The 19,643-nt window shown below is 49.6% G+C and overlaps 1 protein-coding gene across 1 annotated transcript in view; it reads left to right on the forward strand.

Annotated features, from left to right (window-relative positions):
• Zbtb7c (zinc finger and BTB domain containing 7C) overlaps window positions 1–19,643 on the forward strand; it is a 405,924-nt gene that overhangs the window by 79,333 nt on the left and 306,948 nt on the right. The window contains exon 2 of the mRNA XM_045143821.1: window positions 2,724–2,927. The gene's annotated coding sequence lies outside the window, so the exon portion shown is untranslated. The remainder of the gene's footprint in view (window positions 1–2,723; window positions 2,928–19,643) is intronic.

Raw genomic sequence — 19,643 nt, forward strand, 5'->3', positions numbered from 1 at the left:
CTTTCCACATTCAAGGGGAAAAGCTCCACGAAGTGGTCATAAAGGCTGAACTGGTCTTCCCTGTGACTCTCTCAGAGCAGCATGGCAAATTTACAGTAAGTGATGAAGGGAATCTCAAATTTAGACAAAGAGTGATTTAGGATGATGGCTATAGGATACTGAAGGAGACCCTTGGAGTCACACCCCCCCCCCCGACTTAATAGGAAAGGATTGCAGGCTCAGGGGAGGTGGGGAGGCTGCCTCTAAGCCAACCCGGATCTCTTGAGGTCAGTGGATGGTAAGATACAGAACCGAGCACAAGCCTGCTCTAAGTGTCCCTTGTCCTTGGGAAAATTGCCTTTTCATATGGTTGGGAGTGGACAATGCAATTTTTCTTCGAGGGTTAATTGTTTGGCTGACAGCACAGATAATTAGGAATGAGAATCCTGGAGTGAGGGCAACAGTACCATCTGCTATGAATATGCTTGAGCCCCACCCTGCAGGAAAGCTGGGACATGCTGCTCTTGCACCCCGACCCCACAAAGATGTAGGTGTCCTGCCTGTTTGCTGCCATCCCAGAGCTACATCACCCAGGTGACTGCGTAGCCAGTGGGTTGCAATGGTGGTCAGCTTCTGAAGGGGATAGCGTCTTCCCCTCCCCCACAGTACCTGGCTCTGCAGAAGGATCCACTGACCTCTGAGGCTGAGCGGGGACCTGGCGCTAATACAAGGAGCTGTTTTCCGTTCCCCGCTGAGGTCTGCCTGGTCCTGTGTTGGCTGAAGGTGGGCATGTGGGGTTGCCCCTAAGCTCCATAGCTACCACTGGTGTTTTGGGTTCTTTTCCTGCCCAGGTCCATGGGTATGCCACTTGCTCTGGCTTGCTGGCCTTGGTCTTTGTTTGGCCCATGCTGCTTGCTGTGGAAGCAGACTAAGCCTGGCCATGGCCAGAGAGGACTATCCTAGGTGAGCATCCCAAACATCAGTGGAAGTAGAGTGATTTTAGAACCAAGCGGAGACTCCCTCTATCTAGGGAAGGTGGAGACTTTTCTTCATGGGCACCATTTTATGGTGTTTGATTTCATTTTATTCTGCTTTAGGAGTATATCCCATGTGTAGAAGAGCATAGGAAATTATCTATCTATCTATCTATCTATCTATCATCTATCTATATCTGCCTTTTAAAGGGAGTAATAATAGCAACCTTGCCTTTCAAATGAGTTCTAAGTCTCCCATGTTGCATGTTGCCTTGTAGAGAAGGGCCTAGAAGCCTAGTGGCCAGGAGGCTCAAGGTCAGTCCCGCCTGCAGGGATGTGTGGTTCTTTGTCATGGCCAGCTTCCCTTTTGCCTGAGCTGCTCCAGTCTGCTTAGTGCCTCCCGTGTTCATTTCCCGGTTTCTCACCCTGCCTTTGCTGTACTGTCTCCTCCCGTGGGGAAGAAACTCAAGACATGATCGCCTTGCCCACCTCGCAGTGGGACAGGCGGCCACTGTTCCTTCCCGCTTCCACTCCCACTCCACCCCCGTCTGGGCTCAATGAAATCAACCCAGCACCAGGGATCATTTTTTAAAAGAATAACTGGAACTTAGAAGTTCCACTCTTGCCACTCTCCAACTTTCAGCATGACCTTTCGAAAGCTTCTCGACCCTGTGCTTCTGTCTCCACATCTTGTAAGAGCCTTGAGGAGGGCTAGCAGGAAATGGAATGAATGTTAAGGACACACCAGGAGCTCGTTGGGTGTAAGTGGAGACATATGTGGCACGTAAGCCCGTCGTCATTACCATGCTCACAGTCCACCTCGGCCTGAGGGAAGACTGTGCCCTCCCTCCTGTGCCACCCATGCCCTGCTCATGCTGCTGCTTGTTCCTGCAGTGCCTGGCACCCTCCACTGGCCGTAGCCCCTTCTCAGCACTGGGTCCACTGAGGCCCAGAGCAGCTCAACATTGTGTTGATGCTCAAAGTCACCACCCTGTGGGCAGCGGAAACAGGTCTTGTCACCCACAGGAGCTGGGGGCCAGGCCTGGGGAAAGGTATAGGGCTGAGGCCAATGTGGACCCAGTGTCCAGGGACAGGTTGAGTTTGGGGCTGAGTATGAGCCCTGGTCTTGGTCCTGGAATGACAAGATGCAGTGGAGTCCCATGTCCCCCTCACCCCCCCCCACGCTGCCCCCTGTCTTTCACCCCAGGGAGGCTTGCATATCTATGGTGCTTGCCTCTCCTTTGAGACGAAGGGCTGTGGGAAGTTATTCATTCCTAGCCACCGGTGAGGTGACCTTCCTGGAACCCAACGTCTTACCTCAGGGTCTTGATAGAAGTAGAGGACTGCTCTTTGTGGACATTACTTGCTTTTTTTGCACGTAAGTGTTGGTAGGGCCAGGCATTCGTTTGCTTCCTCTTTCTCAGAGGCTCTGTTCGTGGGTCTGAACTGAGCCCCGAACGAGGGTGTGCTCTGGAAGATGTGTCTTTCACGAAGATAGATGACTGATGTACACAGGGGTGAGAAAGCAGGAATAATATGTATTTATGCACAAGTGTATGTGAGACATAGGTGTGTGTGTGTGCATGTGTACACACGTGTTGAGCCCTGTGATGAGGACACTATGTGTGATAATTTGGCATGATATTCACCAGATATTGCAAAATCTAATACTCAGAGCAATAGAGGATGGTTAGAAGATTCCAGAATAGTTCACACTCGGGCTTGTGTCTTGGCCCTGGTTGGTGATAGAAACCTCTGTTCTCCCCGCAGGTCCCCTCTGAAGCAGCTGGGAGCTCAGGTCTCCCCATTTCTGAGGAGCGGGTCAGCCAGAGGAGGAAGGGATGGTGAGGATCGTACCCAGGCTCTGAGGAGTGAGTCGCAGCCTGGAGCCCCAAGTGGGAGCCGCAGCACTGGGGTGACTCAAGAAGAATCGACGCTCTGGCCCGTGGCGACATGTACACGGTGTAATGACAGGTAATGGAACTGAAGCCCCCGCTCTCCATTATGACGGATATGGCAGGCGGGGGAATACATCAGCCTGTAGTCGGCATAAAATGTCAACCTCGGGAAGATAACTATGCAAACAAAACACAGGAAGCCTGATAAGATGATGGATGGACACCTTTGAGTTATTCATTTTCGTCTATGTGCTTGCTGGAGCCAAGCGCCCGAAGATTTAGCATCAGTCCAGTTCACTTCCTATGCCTTGTAGGAAGGCCTTACCCAGTTATGGATGTAGTTAGCGTGTCTTATTTGAGGAATTCAGAATAGCAAATCAAGAAGTCAGTGTTGCTGTGTGCTCCTGCAAGGAGTTTGCACTAGTGGGGAAACTGAGGCAGTGAAAGACAAGGGAGCCTATCTTGTGCACCTGTGATGTATGAGGATGGACATGGGGTCATGCCACCTGGGAAGACCTTAGGTTTGGTTTAGATATTTTGAAGGACAGAATTGTTGATATTGGAGTTGCTTATAAGGAAAAAGAAATAGAAAACATTTGTGGCTCTCCCCTCCCTTCAGCAGCTAGCTAGCAGAGGATTGAGGAGGCTGGGAAGGTCATGATCAGGAGTCTGGAGTGGATCCCAGGACTCAGCTAAGGCAGGAAGCAAGCATCAAGCAGGCCTCGAGGACCGAGAAAGCAGGGCCTCTTTGACTAGCGGGACAAGGAACCTGCAGGGCTGGAAATCCTTAAGGTGAACTCGATTCCTGCTGGTTGTCTGGTCTGTACCATGTGTGCCATGAGGGTGGTACTCTGGCAGCTCCACCATGGGGAATGTGGCTGAGACAGAAGCAAAAATAGCTTGGAGTCTTTGGGAGATGGCCCAGGGCAATGGGAGACGAGCCAGTGGCTGAAAACAGGAGGTCTAAGAGGGTGTGGCAAATTCCATCCAGCCCAGGTCAGGGTCAGGGTCTGGGGTCAGAGCCAAGGGCTGGGGAGGGACAGAGCATTAGGACTTCTGGGTGGGCTTGTTCTAAATCCAGCCAGAGAACAAGTAGAAGGAATTCAGAGAGCTGAACCCAGCTCTAGGAAATGGACTGGCCATGGGCCATAGGCAAGTAGGCCCAGGACTTGACTTCTATCTCCAGGAGGAAATGGAAATGGAAAGAATGGAGGCCTGGGATTGACTGTGCCTGGGAGGGGAGAGGGCAGCCCCTCTGGTGCCAGGTTACCGTTGCCCTGAGGTGCTGGTCCTCGGCAGTCCTCACATAGGCTGTGGCTACAGCAGCTGCTCTACACATCTCACACTTGGCTAGAGACAGGCCAGAGCTGATCCAGTGGGGATCCGCAATGGGAGGAGTTGGGGACAGAGTGGAGATGCCGGTATCCAGCCCTGAGCAGTGGGCAAGTCCTCCCCTTCATGTGTGGATCCTGCCCACGCATGATTTTACCAGCATTTACAGCTGTATGGCATGTATGATATGGATTGTATTAATTACTTTTGTGTCACTGAGACCAAATAACCTGATAGGAACAGCTTTGGAGGGGACATATTCCGGTTTCTTTGGGGGTTTGAGGGGATGTAATCAGTCCATCTGAGCAGGAAGGCCCCTGCCGCTGCATGTAGTGTGGCGCCAAGCAGAAGACGGAAAGTGCCGGCTGGAACCAGGAACAGGCTGGGGACCTCAAGCCTTGCCACCACGGCCCTACCTCTGCCAGCTTGGCACCTGTCCCCGAGGTTCCATAACCTTCCAAAACAGCACCACCAACTGGGTAGCAAGTGTTCAAACATAGGAGCCTGTGTGGGACGCCACGTATTCAAACCATAATACCTATAATACATTATGTACTGGGTGCCAGTAATGCAGAAAATGAGATACAGTATTACATAGATCAGAGGAGAAAGCACAGAGCCTGCTCCAGGCCTCTGGGGGTCCTCAAGTTCCCGTCTTCAAAATGGGACAACTCTGTCTCACTCATAATTGGCTCAGAAGAATTAAACACAACAGAAGATGCACACACTTTTACCAGCAGCTATCCCCATACTAAGTGATCAGTGCATCCAGTTCACTTCCCTTACTGCACTCTGGTGGGTGGAATTGGGGCAGACTGGGAGAAATGCACTCTGGGTATGGGGCTTCTGGTAGCTGACAGCTTTGCAAACCTGGCCATTAGAGCTGCTCTGGCCTCATGAATGGGGGTCAAGGTGGATCCTAGCACTCAGAATTTGGGTGCTGGGGCAGAATCTGGATCCAGAGAAAGACAAGAGCCAGGAAGGTCAGCCCAGGGATTTGGAAAAGTATTGAGCAGAGAGAACAAGAAACATCTTTTTTTCTTTTTCCTTTTCTTTTTGGTTTTTTGATGTAAGTATCTCACTGTAGCCCAGGTTGACTTAGAATTCACTATGCATATTCCCAGGGTGACCTTGAACTCATAGCAATCATTCTACCTCAGCCTCCCAAGTGCTGGAATTAAAAGCATGCACCACCATACCCAGCTTTGTTATTTTATTTTTAAAAAATAATTTTATTTATTCATTTATGTTAGAGAGATCAAGATAGAGACAGAGAGAACGGGTGCACCAGGGCCTCCAGCCACTACAAAGGAACTCCAGACACATGTGCCACCTTGTGCATCTGGCTTATGTGGATCCTGGGGAATTAAACCTGTGTCCTTAGGCTTTGTAGGCAAGTGCCTTAACTGCTAAGCCATCCCTCCAGCCCCTATTTTTTTTATTTTTTGTTTATTTTTATTTATTTATTTGAGAGTGACACAGAAAGAGAAAGAGGCAGAGAGAGAAAGAGAGAGAGAGAATGGGCGCACCAGGGCTTCTAGCCACTGCAAATGAACTCCAGATGTGTGAGCTCCCTTGTGCATCTGGCTAACGTGGGTCCTGGGGAGTTGAGCCTCTAACTGGGGTCCTTAGGCTTCACAGGCAAGCGCTTAACCACTAAGCCATCTCTCCAGGCCCCTATTTTGTTTTTTAAAGACAGTTCTCATGTAGCTCAGGCTGGGCTTGAACCCATTATATAGCTGAGGCTGGCCTTAAACTCCTGATCCTACCTCTACCTCTGAAGTGCTAGGATTAGAGGTATCAACCACTATGCCCATCTAACAGTGATGTCCTAAGTCATCTGTTTTAGATGGTCACTTGTGTCCTCTAAAGCCAGCCTGGCTTCAGGCTTCCCAGAATACTAACCCAGGACTTGGAGGTTCTAGACTGACTCCACACAGCTCCTAACCTAAAGTCCTCCGAGCCTCAGAGCTTCACTGAAAATAGAATTCATAATCTCTCTTATGCTGGGTAACTATGAGAACGAAATAAAACAATGAATAATTGCTCTGTGACACTGATGTCAAGAAAAAATTCTCTTTATTTTCATCAATCGAATGAAAACAAAGCTGAGTTCCCTTAGTGTCTGAGGTTGGCAGATTTCCTAGCAGGCATTTCTGCGGTCCTGTTTCAGCTCTTCCAGTGCCTGAGAACCTCAGGGCTCTGCATCTCAGGAACATGGGGAGGGCTGGTTAGGGCCTGGCCTTCAGCCCATGGTGAAGTTGTAGACCCATGTGGCCATGCAGAGAGTGCAGATCCCTGCAGCTGCCCTGTGTCCATGTTCTCTATGGCGTCATCGTCTCCAAATGCATCCACTATAGGAAGGTTGGCAGCCAATCAGGGGCCCAAGCATCTCGCTGCCTGGGGGCCTCACTGAAGGATCTGTCCATGAAAGCTGCTCATCCTTCAGCCTTCACTCTCCTGTCTTCAGCCTCAGACTTTGAAACAAAGGTCCAGCCCTATCTCACCTGACCCCTTTCTTTTCACAGTCATTAAAAAAAAAAAAAATACAGCTAGTTCCTCTTTAGGATAAGAGAGCCCAGTTTTCATTGTCATAAAAAAATGGCTGCTGTCTCTGGGAATGGAGGGGGGCAGGCACATACTTCTTGTCATTCCGTGACCAGCATCTGCAGTCGCCACCAGGGCCCAGCAACAGCAGAGAGCAGTAATTGCCCTCTGTTTTCATTAACAAGGTAGCCTGCGCGTGTAGCGGCTGTTCCGCAAGGTCAAGTTCTCGTATGCCCAGCCCCAGAAAGATGTGTTAAATAATTCCTGCCTTCTGGGTTTTTATTTCCTTGAGACTAACATGAGCGTCTCTGTATGGAAGGCTTTTGTGAAGTTCCCATGTGTCGAAACTCTGGACTCCCCAAGGGGTGCTGTGTGGCCAGGGAGCTGGGTTGAAGCTGGCGCCTTGAGTCGGAAGAAGGCATCTCTGCTGTCACCCTCTGTTATCAGTGGAAGCATTGTCCTCTCACTGGAGTGCTTCCACCGGGCGCTCCACCTCAGAGGGAGCTTTTCTGAATGCACCCTTCCCCCTTCTTCTCCTCACTTAGGTGTTGGCCATGGTGATGGGTCTCCTTGGCCTCTTGGCCTGCTGAATGGGATCTCTAGCCAGGCTCAGTTCCGCCCACATTATGAGCATGCACAAGGTGGGAAGAGTGAGTAAGGATGTCTGCAGGTCCTCCCACCTCCCTAGTATGGGCCTGGAGAGGGTTGTTATGCAAGGGAAGGTTGAAAACAGATTGGTGTCCAGCCTGGCAGGGGTGGGTATGGAGAATAGCTGGGCATCAGCCGTGTAGGAACCAGGTGAAGCCTTCAAAGCAAGTGGAAGCTCTCTGGGTCCCTGGCACTGGGCTGGTTGGCTCGTGCTGGACCACGTGCAGTGGGAACGAGTGACTTTTGGTGCTCACTGTGGTGCCATTTGGATCACTCTAGACTGGAGTTCTTCCACTCTATCCTAGCAGGGGGCTCCTGCTTCCTACTGCCTTTCATGGGACCTGAGCCTTCAAGGCTGGTATGAATCCTAACGGGGCGCCAAACTAGTGTCATTGTAGCTTAATATTTATTTTAGAAGGTAGTCTGTGGCATCTTTGGATGGCAGTGTGTTGGGAAGGGGGGCGGTCACAAAATCAAACACATTTAGATAGGATGGTCATCCTGGTGGTAGACCCTATGCAGATCTGTTTCCTTCCCTAGGCTGTAACTCCTCCTCTGTTAAATGAGCAGGAGAAAGTGTACCAGGTGGTTTCACCCTGTGGCCACGTGAATGTACATCTTGAGAGCAAGAGGCTCGATGGTGGCTCTCGTGGTCCAAGGTTGGTGAGAACTAGGGCAACGCCCTTTCCTTACCAAGTCTACAGTGCATTGCTCTGCAAGATCAGGTCCTGTATGGCTTCCTGGGGACCCTAAGGGGGCAACTGCCCATGTGTCACTTCAAGTTTCGCAGCAGGGAGAAGGCAGAAAGTCACAGTGCCCTTGACTGACAGCCTTTACGCATGTACTTCACCATTTTAATTTTTCATGATTCTTTGATAAAAATAGTGCCCAGCTAAAAACAAATACATTTGTATTTTCCGTCTCGTTAATTAGTTTCTAATTTGGGGGTTCTTATTAGCTTAAAATCATCTCACTGAAATGGCCCTCAGATGAGAAAACACATGAACCACACAATCAACCCAAGAGAGCTCTTCCTATTTAATTATGCTGATTGACGTACTAGAGACCCCTGGCAACATGAACCTCTCAGAATAAGCTTGATTTGTGCAATTTGGTTTTAAAAAATCTTTTGGATGCATATTTATCATGCTTCAGCTCTGTGCTATTCTCCTTGAAATCCTGACTCGTCTCTTGAGACGTGGGAGGAAGATCCCAGGGGCTTCTGCTTAGTGCATGGACTCACTGGAAGCTCCCCAGCTTGTCTGGTGGTCTACAGGCAGGGTAGGGAAGGGTAGGCTGATAGAATTGTGGCACGGGGTGGGAAAGGAGAGTCTTCCATGATATTAAAAATAACGAACCAGTTCAGTGTAGATGTAGCCAGAACCAAATTCTAGAATGTGCTATGACTTTGGAGACATTGAGAAAACTTAGTTGATCAGAACGAGTAGTCTCTCACCTGTAAACCCACGGACCAGTATCAGCTTTGCTGAAAGTTGGGTAGCCAGATGCAGTAAGAAGGGATAGAGAGCACTACCCAGGTTATGTCCTTGTCATGAAGCCGAGACTGCCTTGTTCAGCCCATGGCTCCAACCACTGCTCTATACAGGGGCCGGATGAGCGCAGCAAACCCCACCATTGGCAGTTGCCACATTTTGACCAGAAGCAGGCCTCAGAACAATGCCCTAATTTCTTCAGCATGAATGACGTCAAGGGAGATAATGAGTGAAGGGGATTGTTAGAGATTCATGGTAGAATTGGGGACCAAAGCCACTGGGCCCCAGAGCAAACAAACAGTTCAGGTTCAGAGGCAGTAGAGATTGCCCTCGCCTGGGGTAGTCTGTGATGGTCACCTGGAGAAGGTGGCACCTAGCCTGGGAGCACCACACTTCTGTTGGTAGAAATCATTCAGTTTGGGTACTGCCTCTGCCTCCTGCTTCCCATGGTAGCAAGGGCGCAAGCCTCCTCTGTGCAGAGCCGTGTTGATGCTCCACTGTCTGGTCTTTCCAGTCCCTCCCCTCTTCTCCACTCTGTTTCTACCTATTTCCCTCAGAGCCAAGAGGGTTCTGCATCTGCCCTCGCTCCTTTCACTCCTGCGCTGTCTTTAAGCCACTGAGAAGAACACCATGTGACTTGTACACCATTCCTCTATTTGGAAATGTTATTGTCATTGTAACATCACTCCTTAAGTGAGAAAAGATGACCCAAAGATGAAAGCACTGGAAAGGAGGGAGCAGCAGTGGCTTAAGTAGAAATGAAGTGAGGTGAAACTGCCTGGGTTTCTTGCATGCCAAGAGTTGGTTGGAGCACTGGCTGTCCTTGCTCGTACATGGGGTAACTGGGATGGCCATAGTAGACATGCGCACTTGCCACATAGACGCCCACACCGTCCTTTGATTTGCACAGCAAAACTGAAAGAAAAAGGCCTTAGGAAAAGATCGTGATGGAGTGAGTGCTCAGCAAAGTGTGCCCGATGCCCCTGCGCTGCCCTGGCCGTGGACTTATGGACATACCAGGCTTAGACTCATGCCCTGACCTCTAGTCCTAGGTGAAGAGAGGTCAGCTCATGAAGTGGCCGTTACTGTTCGAATTGATATTTCGCGATGGGACTTTCACAGTGCTTCATCCATCAAAGGCAGCCCCACTTATGAGCTTGTCCAGAAACAACAAACTCGGCTCTGTAGTGTGACTCTCATTTGGGCAGGTGGCATCGTTTCCTTGCACCTGTATGTCTCCAAGTAGAAGGTGGGCGAACATGTCTTCCTCCTACATTGTCATGATGACAAAGCGAGCTGAGGTAGAGAGAGAGCTCTTGGTCCCAGGCTCCTCAGCTCTCAGCTCTTGTTTCTTCAACCGCTGCCCCTGAGAAGAGTACAAGTTGCCCAGAGACTTAGTTTTCTTGTCTGTGAACCAGAAGGACCTGGCACACGTTAAACTGCAAAGTGAGTTTAATGAGTAATGTGTGCATGGACACCTCAAGGAGTGTGAAGAATTAGTGAAACATGAAACAACAACAACAACAAAAAAACCCAGTCATATGCACATCCACTTGTACAACCTACATACATAAACTGCACCCAGAAGACAAACTCTGAGAGTAGTAAAATGAGTTTTTCCCCCACCGTGGGCAATTAGCACCTGTTTTCCTGGCTCTGTAGACCCCCACCCACAGTATGGCATGGGGAAACTAGTGCCTTTCTCTGCCTCTCAAACTGTTCAAGTGACATAATTGACTCAAAAATGAGGATAAAAATGCCCATGTCAGCACACAGGGATCTAAACAGGAAGCAGCAGAGTAAAAAGCTTCCCACATTGAAAAGCCTTGATCGCACAGAAGAGGCCATGGTCCTTGTAACTGCCAGTCAGGCTTCCCCAGCCAGGGAAACCAAAGAGTTAATGCACTTCTTGATTGATGGATGTGCATCCTTCCATTTCAGCTGCCTTTGCGACCACTGGCTGTGATGATGATTTTGATGTGAGAGACTCCCTTGCAGAAGCCTCCTGACCCCCTTCTGCGTTTGTGAGTCAGCAGATGTGTCTCCCTGTGCCCTACAGATAACAGTCAGGTGGCCACCAACCATCCACTTACCTGTTACTCCAATGAGACTTGTAATTCAGCACTTACGCAGGGCTTTGATTTACAGTTAATGGTTCATCTTTAAATGAACACTTGTCTGGAATCTTCCATCAGTCAATGACTGGCGTTTAGGAAATGGTGGTATTGACCTGGCAGTCATGTCATGAGCCCTGAAGTGCCAAGTCAGCTCTTTCCTCCTCTTCCCCTCCCTCCCTCTCCTCTCCCATTTCTTCCCCCTTCTCTATTTTTTATTTTTAGAGAGATTGAGTGAGAGACACAGAGAGAATTGGCACACCAGGGCCTCAACCACTGAAATTGTACTCCAGACACTTGCACCACCTAGTGGGCAAGTGCTACCTTGAGCTTGCCTCACCTTTGTGCGTCTGGCTTACGTGGGATGTAGAGAGTTGAACCTGGGTCCTTAGGCTTCACAGGCAAGCAACTTAACCACTAAGCCATCTCTCCAGCCCTCCCTTCTCTTTTTTATTACCATTCTCCTACTTCTCCCTTTATCTGCTTAAAATATATACCTTGCACATATGCCCCCATTTGAAGGCCACAGGATTTAGGGAAAGAGAACAGGGCTGTGAGTTTGGAGAGACTTCTTAGTGTAACTATGTTGGTTCACTGTGGGTGACAAGCAAGAAAGTCATGTGGTCCTCTGGGTCCCAGCTCTTCTGGTGGAGGGGCCAGAGTTGAAAGGGAAGTCCTTTCCTGAGCCTCAGACCTAAGGCTAACCTAACAGTGTTCAGGTATTCAGTTGATTAGTTAGGAACATCTCTGTCCAGGTCACAAAAGTAACTTCTTTGTACACACAACACATTAAACCACATAGATACATTTAACTGAGTAATGGGACTTGGTAACCTCCCTGACCATCAAAGGACATCATATCACTGTATGGAGATTATTGTCTTCATCCATATCATCTCTGTTCTATGTCTATTATTATAGCAGTATATCTCCTACTAAAGAAAAACAGGGGCTAGAGGGATGGCTTAGCAGTTAAGGCATTTGTCTGCAAAGCCAAAGGCCGAGGTTCGATTCCCCAGGACCTACGTTAGCCAGATGCACAAGGTGGAGCACGTGTCTGGAGTTCATTTGCAGTGGCTGGAGGCCCTGGTATGCCCATTCTTTCTTTTTCTCCGTCTATCTCCCTCTTTCTGTCTGTCAAAAAAATAAATAAAAAGCCGGGCATGGTGGCGCATGCTTTTAATCCCAGCACTCAGGAGGCAGAGGTAGGAGGATTGCCGTGAGTTCGAGGCCACCCTGAGACTCCGCAGTTAATTCCAGGTCAGCCTGGGCTAGAGTGAGACCCTACCTTGAAACCCCCCAAAAATATGAGTAAATAAATTAAAATAAAATATTAAAAAAAGAAAAATGGTCAAGCCACATATTCTGTTCTACAGCTTGTGTTTTTGCTTGAGATTTATTTTTAAAATTGCCTATACATCTCATTCTACTTATTTTTATTTCTTTATATAATTATACATAATCATAATTCTTTATAATATGGCTTTCTACAATTTATGAATTCATTAATAGGCTAGAATTAATTTAACTCAATGAGGGGCATCTAGGTAAAATAGAAAGTTCTAAGATGTGTTGTTTGGGGCCCTTCTTGCCCTGGGAGAGTCAAGGAAGAAGCTGAGGCGGGGAGAACGCTCACACCACGGCACCTCCGTTCTTGGGGCAGGCCCTCTCCTTGGCCTCTCTGGGACCCACCTGTGATCAGCATCATTGGCACCAGGGTCAAAGCTGGGATGGTGACTGGAGACAAACTTAAGAGCGAAGCCTTGGGCAGAGTCTGTTGGGTGGGGAGGCCTTCAGTAGAGACATCTACTGGGTGGGGTGGCCCTGAGAATTTGAACGTGTGCTTAGTGCAGTTGAGCTGCTCCTGGAATGAGTGCTAGAAGCTAGGTGAGTCAGGGGTGGGTGTGGACACACAGAAATAGAGACCTGGAGGGAGCTGGCCTGGTGTGGGTCCCAGGTCACTGGGCCTTCCCACCCTTCTAGAGGGGAGGTGGAGAGCCAGGATACCAGGACCAGCCAGAGCAAGCAGCCTGGCCCCTGCGACTCCCTCTGCCCTCTGCTCCCAGCCTCCTCCTTGTCCAGACTTTGGGGACCCATTCCACTTTCTGGGCTGATTTCGGTTGGGATCCTAGGCATGGTACTGTCAACATCTATTCTTCCAAGGGTGGCAGGGAGAGGTCTTTGACTGTTTTACTTATATTCCGCAGTTCCCTTGTGTTTAATGGAATTTTGAGTTGTGAATAAATAAAGTATTTATATGGTTCAAAAATCAAAACTGAGTACGGTGGCAGCTCATGCCTTAATCCCAGCACTTGGGAGGCAGAGGTAGGAGGGATCTCCGTGAGTTCGAGGCCACCCTAAGACTACATAGTGAGTTCCAGCCAGCCTGGGCTAAAGTGACATCCTACCTCAGTCCACCAAAAAAAAAAAAAAAAAAAAAAAAAAAAAAAAAAATCAAAATGCTAGGTCAGGCATGGTGACAATACACAGTGGAGCACTTTACTTATACAAAATAATTATGATGGTAATAATAATAATAGCTTGACAAAGAGAAAACCTCAAAATGCTATAATGCTAGGCTTGTAATGTATTAGTTGCTTTTTTGTTATTGTGACAAAATCCCTGTCAAAAATAACTTCAGGAAGGAAGCACTTATTTGGGCTCACAGTTCAGGGGTACAGCCCCTCGTGGCAGGGAAGGCTTGGAGACAGGAACAGGCAGCTGGTCATGTCGCACCTGTGGTCAGGAAGGAGAGACAGAGAGAAGAGAGAGAGGGGGGGGGGAGGGAGGGAGGGAGAGGGGAATGCTGGTGCTCAGCTCACTTTCTCCTTTTTCTTCATTCTGGAACCTCAGCCCATGGGATGCTGCTGCCCACATTGACAGCAGGTCTTCCCCACCTCAATTAACCCAGTCAAGAAGCTCCCTCATAGACCTGCCCGAAGGTTGGTCTCCTAGGTGATACTTGAGCCAGTCAAACTGACAGTCAGTATTAGCCATGACATGCACATGGACATACAGATGTTTCTTTTGCCCCTGTCCCCTTTATCCCTTGCCTATCCCTATACCTCCTTGGGGCAGTCATTTGAGGTAGATTTTTGGCTCATTTCTCTAATATTTCTTTGTACTAGTGAAACTCAGAAATTTGAGTTGTTAGTTTCATTTTACCATACAAAAACATAGCCTCTTGTATACTTCATAATACACCTTTGCTTTTTCCTTAAATACATGTACTGGACATTTCTTTATCTTTGTACACATAATACTACCTTAGATTATCTTTATATAGTATTCCTCCATGTGCATAATATGAGTCTGTCCAGCCATCCCCCTATGAAGGGACACATGGGTCATTTCCATGTCTTATTCTGAACTATTAAAAACAGTTCTTTGGGACTGGAGAGATGACTTAGCAGTTAAGGCTTTTGCCTGAGAAGCCTAAGGGCCCAGGTGTGATTTCATAGTACCCACATAAGTCAGATACACAAGGCGCCCCATATGTCTGGAGTTCATTTGCAGTGGTTGGGGGCCATGGCATGCCCATACTCTCTCTCCGTCCCCCCTCTCTCAAATAAAATAAATAAAATACAAAATAGTTTTTTGATCTGATCTGATATCCGTCTGAACTACTTGAGTTGCATGTGTTCAATTACAAAGTACCCACAATCTTTGCTAGAAGTAGTCAGATAACATATTCTCTATAATATTGCCTATAAGCAACTAGTGAACAAGACTTTGTTATCAGACCCCTATGCTCTGTGCCCTGTCCCCAGCTGCTTAGCCTCCCACAATCATTAAAAAGCTGGCTAAAGGGATGGAGAGATGGCTTAGTGGTTAAGCGCTTGCCTGTGAAGCCTAAGGACCCTGGTTTGAGGCTTGATTCCCCAGGACCCACATAAGCCAGATGCACAAGGGGGCACATGCGTCTGGAGTTTGTTTGCAGTGGCTGGAGGCCCTAGAACACCCATTCTCTCTCTCTATCTGCCTCTTTCTCTGTCACTTTCAAATAAATAAATAAAAATTTTAAAAATTAAAAAAAAAAAAAAGCTGGCTAAAGTGCAGTGCTCTTGCCTGTCTGGGCTGTTGGATAGTCATTTTCTCTGGGGTTTCAGAGAAGGCTAGTGGGCCAGTGATGGAAGTAGCGGGGACCTGGATTACAGAGAGGGGGTGTGCCCCTCTCTGCCTTCCCATACAAGCAAGCTGCATGGCTTTTGCTAGCCTGGCATTCTGTATTTCTAGAAGTATCCTATGAAGTGAAGAAGTGGTTTAATCCCCAGACCCTGAATGAGGGTCTTATGTCACTCCATGAATCCAGACCCTTGCCGCTGTACCCTGGCTCCTATGTCATGGGGTGCTTTCTGCAGGCCACCTGGTAGTAAAATGATGCTGCGTACATGCCCCCCCATGTGCACACTCACCTCACTGTGAACATATTCATTTGGCTACAGATCGTGAACCCTTTCCTTGCAGTACATGAAAAAGGGATCTTTTACACCTTTCACATTAGCCTCCGATGTAGCTTCTGCGCTAACAGGAATCAATGCAGCAGCCAACTGCCACCCAGTGCCCATTTACAGTGTACTCCACGCAGCCATGGCTCCCCCTGTGACTGTGATCTTGTCAGAGCCCATACAGTAACCACAGTAGTAGCTTACATCTTCATTGCCCGCGCTCTTTCCTGAAGCCGTGCTGAGGCATGTGGGTCGGCTGTTGCTGTCCCGGGTATGCCTGAGTCTGTGAAGGCCCTGAAAGTGAGTCGCATCCCAGTCAGTGAGTCGATCCAATAATCAGCTGGTAGACCAGTCATCCAGTCTGAAGCTCTGATCCATAGCCCCTTTAGAACCCAGTGTGCTCAATGGGAACCCCTGATGTAGCCCCATGCCCAGGAGCTAGCTCTCCCACTGAGCAGCATGGCCGCCCACTCTGTCCACCTCCCCTGGCTTCAGCCTGCCTCATGCCCTGCATTCCTCACATGTAAAAGCCTCTGGGGTCGGCTTCCTTTGCAGTCCCGTGTCCTAATGCCACCTCGACCCCAACCATCTGCCTCGGTCGCCCAGCAGGCCTCCCACATTTTCTGTTGCTGCCAGGCCAGGCATGCCCTGTCTTTGACCACACAGTGGTCAGCATGCTTCTCCCATTGTATTCCTGCCTTGTTGAAGCCTTACTGACCCCTGTTGCCTATAGATAGAGGTGGAGATTGTCACCGGTGCCCACAAGCTCCTGCCTACCTCGTCAGCCTCCTCTCTTTTGGCTTTTATAACAGCAGTGCTTCTGCCTAGGACCATGTGTACTTGGCTGTCTCTGGGCAGTGGCTTTGCCCCCCAGCCTTCTGGACCAGGATAGGCTGGGTTACATGAATCGTGGCCTTATCACGTGACTTGCACTGTTTGGACTGCTGTAACACAGTAACAAAATATGTAGGCTTTGATTTATTCTTCCAGTGTTTCTTGATGTTAAAACCCAGAGACATGAACATACATATTCTGTTTTCATAATCAAATCATCTTCCATAGGTCTCACTTCCTAATACTATCACTTGAGGTTAGGATTTGAACTTGGAACGTTTTAAAATATATTTTATTTATTTATTTGCGAGAGAAAGACAAAGAGAGAGAGAAAGAGAGAGAAAGAGAGGGAAAGAGAAAGAGAATAGATGCACTGGGGCCTCCAGCTACTGCAAACAAACTCCAGACGCGTGCGCGCCCTTGTGCCATCTGGCTTACGTGGGTCCTGCAGAATCAGACCTGGGTCTTTTGGCTTTGCGGGCAAGCGCCTTAACCACTAAGCCACCTCTGCAGTCCCTGAACTTAGGAATTTTGGGGGTCACGGTTATGCAGACCATAGCCACATGGCTTTTTGTAATCACCTCCTGGCTGTTTAGGGCTTCACCCCCATGAGAGTTCCAACCCTGTGTCCTGTTAATAGTTGAACCAGAGGATCACAGCACTCACAGTGTGGTGGGGAAGTGTGAACTCCCTATGAATGAAGCAAGTGTGGGCAAGCTATGTCCTGCGGGGCAGGGTGACACGGAATGCAGCATGCCCAGTGCACATCCCCTTTGGAGCAACATCATTAAAAGAATGGCAAAGTCCTAAGACTGCAGAGGACTTCAGAGGGGCTCCTTGACTCTTTTTTAATTCACTGGGCCTGGAGCCAGCCTGCCTCTCACTGCCTCATACTCCTGAGCAAGTCACCCCCGCTTCCCCAGGCCAGAAAAGTGGAAGTATGCTTTCCTTCTCCGGAAGAACATTGTGAGGATTAAAGAAAATCCAGGTAAGGGGCTCAGCACCATGCCAGCTCCAAACAAAGAATGATCAGAGGATGACCCTGAGCCCAGAGCTCAGACCATGCAGAGCCCTGCTTTTCATTCTGGCGGTCTGCTGAGCTTTTTGCACTCCTGCAGTTCTTGCCCTCCAGCAGTTTCTGGCTAGTTACAGGGCTTCTCAGCCAAGGCCAGGCCATCTACCTTCCTCCCGGGACCTTTGTTGATGTCTGGAGACATTTTGGATTGTCACAGACTCCGGGAAGGGTACTCCTAGTGTGAAATAGGCAGAAGCTAGGCGTATTACCACATGTCCCCCAGTGCACAACACAGCCTTTCCCTTTGATCCCGGAACTGTTCCTAGGACTGAAGTTGAGGGTTCAGAGGGGCCCTCAGCAAGTAAGTGCACTGGAAGGTAATCTGTAGAAGGACCCCCTCTGAGAAGGGCAGAGGGACCTAGGGAGCTGACACGCAGTACGGTGGCCTCTCTTGTTGGTAATGACGGGATGGCGGTAGAACTGAGGTGGCAGAGTGACTAGCTTAACTGCTGTGAGAGAAGCTAGAACTGGGACAGCCTGAGCAAATGGCTGTGATTTGGGCAATCAGGGGCATTCCTCAGAGTGCCGTCTTTCCAGAATATAATGGATGCCTGCGTGCCTTGCACCCTCTTGGCCTGGAGGACCTCCCTAGGAGACAGAGGAGGTGCGGGCACAGACATGAGTGCCTTCTGTACGGTGCAGCCCAATTGCAGGGGCTCAGCAAGCAGGCTGCAGACTTCTGCTGCCCTTGGGAGGTGTGAGGACGCCGGGTAGGTGTAAATCACACTCTATCCAGCTTCCCCACCCCCAGCCCAGCACCATTTTCACCTAGGAAAAATCTAATAAAAATGCATTCCAAATGCTAGTCCTAAAGGAACAAGAGCGGGGAGGAGCTGAAGAAAGGAGCCAGCCCTGTAGAGCTTTGAATTAAGTGGAGGTGAACCTCGGGGTTTTTTGCTGCCTTGGAAGCAGCTCTGGGGGCCTCTCACAGCAGTGGGTTTGCTTCCCGCACCACTCTCCAGGCCTTCGGCGTGGCCCTGCAGAAGTCTCGTGAGTCTCAGCCCACTACGTAAGCTAGGTGGCACATGCCTTGCCCCGCCCCGCCCAGCTGTGTGGATGCAGTCAGCTTAGCTCAGTGTTTAACAGACCCTGCAGAGGAACCCCAAGATGGGATAGACTCCAGCCATGCTTGGGAAAGCAAGTGCCCAGAGGCCCATGGCACCCACAATGGACTGCACTTGCGCAGTGGTTCGGTGCCCCACCTACGCCAGCATCAACTGGGGTCTTTGAGCAAAGGCCAGTACCAGGATGTGACCCAGACTGATGACAGAGTGTCTGGGGCGGGACGCTGGCAGCAGGGGCCTTCTGGTCTCTCCCAGTGCTGAAAGGGCAGGCAGGGCAGAGAAGCCTGATTCAAAGTCTCCCTGCGTTCCGGCACGGTGGCCACAGGGAAGCTGTAATGGAGACCCTGGGGAATAGGTGGAGCTCAGGGGGGAACATCTTGCAAGTGACAGACCCTTGGTGAGGAGGGACTGTCAGCTCTCCAGCTACAGAGATAGCCTGTGTTTCTGGTCAGGCAAGGTGCAGGGATGTTTAGAAACGATCATGACTCCAAAGTGGTGGCCACTGGACCTGGGTTCTGAGGTGCGGGGCCAGCTGCCAGCATGGTTCCTGCAGCTGGCTGGGTACCTTCTTAGGGTGGCATTGGACAGAGATGGATCCAGGAAGTGCCTGCTGGATTTGCCCCGAGATAAAGTTGATGGGCAGTTCCTCGTGAGGTTGTTTGGATGTGTCTGGGCTTCTCAGATGGAATTCGCCAGAGCTGCAGCACATTATGATGACATCCAGGTTTGGCCACTTCCCACCTCTGCCACTGTCGTCTCCTACCTGGATTGGGACAACAGCCTCTGGGTTGGCATCCCAGCCTCTACCTCCAACCTTCCTTTCGCAAGGCAGCAGCCAGAAAGATCCTTGAGACTGTGTCCCATGGCTTGTTGCTTTGCTCAGAGTAAAAACCAAATGACTCCATGTGTTCCCTTCCCCAGCTCACTCTGCTCAAGCCCACCAATGGCTCTGGTCTCCCAGCTCTTGCCTGGGGGCTTCTGCCCCGGAAAGTTCCCCTCCGAGACTCAAAGGTCTGAGCAGCTCTTCCTTCCACTTCCTCGTGCCTGTGTTTGCATGTTACATTTTCAGTGACCATCCTCTCGTGGCTCCAAAGTCTTCATTTCTCCAGGTAGCACTAAGGACTAACACTATACCCTTCCGTGTGTCTCCCTATGCCAGCAGGTGAGCACCAGGGAGGAAAGGTCCTGCTGGCCACTGGAGACTGAGTCCTGAGTACCGTGGGGCCCGTAGTAGGCG

Source organism: Jaculus jaculus, chromosome 2 (genome assembly GCF_020740685.1).
Source record: "Jaculus jaculus isolate mJacJac1 chromosome 2, mJacJac1.mat.Y.cur, whole genome shotgun sequence".
Lineage (NCBI taxonomy): Eukaryota > Metazoa > Chordata > Mammalia > Rodentia > Dipodidae > Jaculus > Jaculus jaculus.